Source organism: Citrus sinensis, chromosome 9 (assembly GCF_022201045.2).
Source record: "Citrus sinensis cultivar Valencia sweet orange chromosome 9, DVS_A1.0, whole genome shotgun sequence".
Classification (NCBI taxonomy): domain Eukaryota; kingdom Viridiplantae; phylum Streptophyta; class Magnoliopsida; order Sapindales; family Rutaceae; genus Citrus; species Citrus sinensis.
Genome location: NC_068564.1, coordinates 9,810,528 through 9,816,943, shown reverse-complemented (window position 1 = coordinate 9,816,943; position 6,416 = coordinate 9,810,528).

Below are 6,416 nucleotides of genomic sequence, written 5' to 3'. Positions count from 1 at the left end.
TTCCTTCGTGTAATACTCCACATTCGTTGACACCTATGACATGAAGAGCAAAATGTGTAAGCATTTCGAAATATAGTTGGCCAATAGAAACCAAATTGTAAAACTTTAGTAGTTGTTTTCTTAGCACTGAAATGGTCTCTACAAACTTGTTCATGGTAAAATAAAAAGATATTTTGAAATTCATTTTCTGGGACAAATCGTCAAATAATTTGATCTACACAATACTTGAACAGATAAGGGTCATCCCAAAAGAAATTCTTTATTTCTGCAAAAAAATTTAGCCTTGTCTTGCTTGGTCCAATGCTCTGGAAATTGATCTGTAACAAGATAATTAACTATATCAGCATACCACGGCAATACTTCCACACTCATTAGTTGTTCATCTGGAAATGACTCATTCAATGTTAATGGTTCTGTAATTGTGTCAAAATTGAGACGAGAGAAATGGTCAGCCACAACATTTTTTGTGCCTTTCTTATCTTTAAATCCCAAGTCGAATTCCTGTAAAAGTAACACCCAATGAATTAGTCTAACTTTTGCATATTTCTTTGTGAGAAGATATTTAAAAGCAGCATGATCTGCGAACACAATTATTTTACAACTAATGAGATAAGATCGAAATTTTTCTAATGCAAACACTATTGCTAGCATTTCTTTTTCAGCGGTTGAATAGTTTAACTGTGTATAATTCAATGTCATACTAGCATAGTAAATAACATGGGAAATTCGATCAACTCTTTGTCCTAATAATGCTCTTACTGTATAATCAGATGCATTACACATGAGTTCAAATGGTAAGCTCTAGTTTGGGGGTTGAATGATGGGTGATGATGTCAACAACTGCTTCAATTTTTCAAATGCCACAAGACATGAATCATCAAAGATAAAAGGTACATACTTAGTAAGTAGATTGCATAAGGGTCTAAAAACTTTGCTAAAATCCTTAATGAAACGTCTATAAAAATCAGCATGCCCAAGTAAATATCTTACTTCTCTGACCATTTTAGGTGGAGGAAGATTGGAAATGAGATCCACCTTACCTTTATCAACATCAATACCTTTGCTCGAAATGATGTGACCGAGAACAATACCTTATTTTACCATAAAATGACACTTCTCCCAATTTAAGACCAAGTTTTTCTCGATACATCTCTACAGAACTAGTGTTAGATGATGTAAATATTGATCGAATGAATCATCAAAAATAGAAAAGTCATCCATAAAGACTTCAAGGAATCGTTCAACTATATAAAAAAAAATGCTTAACATCCAACGTTAAAATATAGCAAGTGCATTATATAATCCAAATGACATTCTCATATATACAAAAGTGCCAAAAAGGCAAGTGAAAGTAGTTTTCTCTTGATCTTTTGGTGCTATGGGAATCTGATTGTATCCTGAGTAGCCATCTAGAAAGCAACAAAATTCATGGCATGCTAATCTATCAAACATTTGATCGATAAATGGTAAAGGAAAATGGTCTTTACGTGTGACAGAATTCAACTTTCTATAATCAATGCATACACACCATCCTGTAGTTACTCTAATGGGTATCAATTCATTATCAGCATTGGGTAAATGATACTGTGACTCCTGAGGTTTTGGGGACAACTTACACAGGACTGACCCATGAACTATCAGAAATTGGGTAAATGATACATGCGTCTAATAACTTAAGGACTTTAGTTCTAACAACTTCTTTCACGTTAGGATTTAACTGACGTTGCATTTCCCTAGTAGGTTTAACATTTTCATCAAGGTGAATGCAATGCATGCAGTCTACTAGGTTTATTCCTTTTATGTCTACTATGGTTCATCCTAATACTCCTTTGTGCTCTTTTAAAACATCCAACAACTTACCTTTTTATTCGTCATTTAGGGATGATGAGATGATTACCGGCATAGTACTTTCTTCTCTAAAAAACGCATATTCCAAAGTGTTAGGTAATGGTTTGAGCTCGAGTTTTAGTGGTGATTCTAATGATGAGATGAGTTTTTTCTATGATGGTACTAGTTGCTCAACTCTTGACTTCCATTTATTAGTGTCCATGGATGGTGCTGAGTCAAGTAAAGCGTTGACCTCATTAATTGATCTGTCAATATCAAAATCAAAACTAAAGTGACTTAAACATGTTTATAAAGGGTCATCACTAATGTTTGAAAGAAAAGTATTATCAATTATTTCTTCTATTAAATCCACATCAACAATTCCATCATCTACATTGTAGGTTGTTTGGCAATGTTGAAGATGTTTAGCTCCATAGTTATGTTGGCAAAAGACAATTGCATATTTCCAGTCTTGCATTGAATGTGAGCATCGGCAGTTGCCAAGAAACGTCGGCCTAGGATAATGGGGATGTGCTTCCTTGAATCCTGGATTGGTTGAGTGTTAATTACAATAAAATCAACATGAAAATAAAACTTGTCTACTTGGATAAGCATGTCCTCCACAATACCACGAGATATTTTTGTAGACCGATTTGTAAACTGTAACAACACTGGAGTTGGGTGTAATTCTCTCAGTCCAAGTTTCACAAACACTGAGTAAGACAATAGATTTATACTAGCTCTTAAATCCAATAAACCATTTTCAATTGTGTGGTTCCCTATACTACATGGATAGTGGGGGAGCTTGGGTCTTTGCATTTTAGAGGAATTTTGTGTTGGAGTATAGAACTAACGTTTTCTGTTAAAAATGAATTCTTTTGAACATGAATATTTATCTTTTTAGTACAAAGGACTTTAAGAAACTTGGCATAAGATGTCATTTTTTTTATAGCGTCAAGCAAAGGGATATTAACACTTACTTATTTGAAAATTTCAAGGATCTCACCTGTAGATTTTCCCTTCTTTCCTTTAGCTAACCTATGGGGAAATGGAGCTTTGGGAACGTATTCTCGTGGGTTGGTTTCTTTTTTCTCCTCTGATAGTGAGTCCTCAACATTCACAGATATAATTTGATTCATTTTCATCACCGGTATTTCCACTTTATTATCGATTTCTTTCCCTTTTCGTAAGATCATGACGGCTTTGACATCTTCATGCTGTTGTGGTAAACCGGTACTTACTTCATGCACTCTTTTAGGATTAGGCATTGGTTGACTTGGGAATTTGCCTTTCTCAACAGTCATTGCCAAAGTTTGAACTGAAGAAGTAAGTTGTCCCACCATCTTCTCGAGGTTTGAAACTGATTAGGCTTGTGAGTTGAAGTATGCTCTTATCTCATTTCGTAATTCATCAATGGTGTGGTTATGTTGCACAGTCGTGGAATGAGTAACATTTTTGAATTTCTGGAATACATCCTCCCATGGTCTAGATTGAGAGTAGTTCTGATTCTAATTGTATGGTCTAAATGGTGGCTGAGAGGCTTGAGGAACTTGAGAAATTGGTTGCATTGGTGGAGCTGGAGCTGCTGGTCCATTCTGTTGGAATCCTTGAGACCATGAAAAATTGGGGTGGCCTCTCAATCCAGAGTTATATGTGTTGGAGTATGGGTTGTAATATGATAGCTTTCTCATTACACCTATGGGATTGGCTTGATCAGAGTATGAGTCATGGCCATGTGGTTCTGTTGATTTAGTAGTCGTTAACGATGCTATTTGTCGAGAAAGACTTTCAACCATCTCTTTGACTTCTTTAATTCCTGAACTTGACTCGCCAATTTGAACCTCATTTACTCCTTTAATTCTTTTAGTATTTCTGAGTGATCGACTCTGTTGTTGGGAAATATCTGCTTGTTGCTGGAAGAATTCCCAAATCTCTGATGCACGTTTTGACATTAGCTCTCATCTACTTGTTGCCATTGGCCACTCTTGCACATGTGGCAATAATCCTTCCAAAAATTATTGACATTGGTGTCATTTCTCGCACCCATGATGTGGACACTTCAAGAGTAGCCCATTGAATCACTCCCATGTTTCGAAAAACTGCTCGTCTTCTCTCTAGGTAAACTCTAAGATTTCCCTGCGAATAACATTAGTTTTATGCACTGGGAAGTATTTATTCAAAAAATTTGTTACCATTTGTTCCTATGATGTAATGGTATTAGCAGACAATGTATTGAGACATGAACGAGTTGTATCCTTTAAAGAAAATGAGAATAATCTAAGTTTAACATCATCATCTAAAAATTCTTATATTTAAAAGTTTGAAAAAGAGCATGAAAATCATTCAAATGATTATATGGGTCCTCATTTTCTAAGCCATAGAATGTTGGGAGACAATTTAGCACACTAGGTTTTAGTTCAAAACTCCTAGCAGTTATGTTTGGGTATCTTATGCATGATGTGCTCAAATTAGCTAAGGGATTAAAGTAGTCTTTAAATGGCCTCTCATGTGGTGCTTGTTGTTGTTGCAAATCCATTTCAATTTTATTTTTAATTGCAACGTGTTTGTGTGTGCAAAGTGTTTTTTCAAGTTCAAAGTCTGGGCTCAAAATTAGGTAATAATGACATTCGACCATGCATGCAAAAAACACAAAAATAAATGGGTACAAAATAAATAAAAATAAAGAAGAATGAGAAATTACGATACTAACCTTATCACGTTGTTACAACCTTTCTATAAAAACACACTAAAAAGATACGTGAAAAAAATAAACTAAAAATAAATTAATAAGATAAACGAAAAATTACAAAGAAAGATAAATTAAAAATTAAAATTAAACTACATAATTTTAAAGAAGAGAAAAAAAAAATTTTACCTCAAAATGTAAATGCACTTTTTTTCTTTTTTTTAAATAAAAAAATTACAAGAAAATAATTAAAATAAATTTATTTATAAACGAATTAAAATAACTTACCTCTCCGACAACGGCGCCAAAAATTTGTTGTGTAAATTTTATTGAACTCGCAAGTGCACGAATTTATTGTAGAATAGATCAATGGTGACGAGTGTCAATCCCACGAAAAGGTGGATTTTAATTATGTGTAGAATTAATTTTCTAAGTGGGTGGTTGGATTTATGGTAAAAATGATTTGGAATTAAAATGACGAGAATAAATTGAAGATAAATCTATTGAAATTGACGCGCTTGGGTATCTGGATCTGCATCAATATGCACCATGGGCTAAATATTTCTTATTAATGCCAATTAAATCATGAGGGAGAATTCCACTCCTCATAAACTATACTCTAATCAATATGGTGCTAAGGGCTTATCGTGCCAAATAATAATAACCTTGTACTATGGAGCTGGTGAAACCAGGGTAGTATCTAGATAAGATTATTACTATTTGTTGACGAAAAGTCAAAACATCCATAAATATTAGAGGGGAAGAGAAAGTAAATTTACCAATCAAAGCACATGGCACATGTTGAGACTTTACCTTCAGCACAAGCTTTAAAGAAAATTAGCTACTTATAATTGAACTAGGGATAAAATAGAAATTTAGTAAAATACGTAGAAAATACAAGATAGAGAATGAATTATAGAAAATAGAGCTCAAAAATGAATTCAGAGATGCCAAATTAGGGGGGAGAACCCCTTTTTTTTATAGATACACTGAGTAAATCATGGCCATCGGATTAAAAACATTTTAAACACTCAGAATTACGCTACGTCATCAGTCAACAGTACGCGGTTTGAATAGTGACACGGTTTGGTTGTAAATAATCTTGTGTATATGCATGTACCGTACGCTCGTTTTTTGGTCCACTAACATGCTGCCACATCATCGATCAACAGTATATAAGAATTTCAGTCCAATAGAATTGTGACCTCATCAGTCAACGCCACATCATCGATCAATGCCATGTCATCGTTCCGTATGTGTGAACATTGTCGTGAACAGTAACATAGACGATACCATACATGTGATTAGTACCGTATATATGAACAGTGTCATTTTTCCTTTTATGCTCCTTCTAAGGTTTTTAACTGTCCTGAGTTCAAAAGTGATGTCCATATTGCTGACTGATCTCTCGTTTATTGTGAAATGACCATGATGCCCCTAAAATACATAAAATATTTAATTATAATAAAACACACATAATTAAATTACAAGAGACTAAAATACATAAAAGTAAGAGTGTTAGTAAGAATTGAAATGTAAAATGACGATTTTCTCCTTTATAAATATACATTTTCTAGCACTCAACAGCTATTAAAAAAATGCATACTATGTCATATTTTCTAAACATATGTACTGCTTTATAAAAATATTTATAGTGGAAGATTATTACCTTAGAGTTCTCCTCACAATGAACAATAAATGATATAGATCCCCCATGATGATTGTATGAGAGTTTTTGTCTATTTTCAGCATTTTTCTCACATTTAGTCTTAAAAAAAAAAAGCTGAAAAGTAAGAAACAACTAATGGAAGAGACAATATAACAAGACAGTAAATTGAGAGAATCTAGAAGCTAGCTAAACATTCAAGGTTTATGTATTGTATCTCCAATCTTACAGTTTATA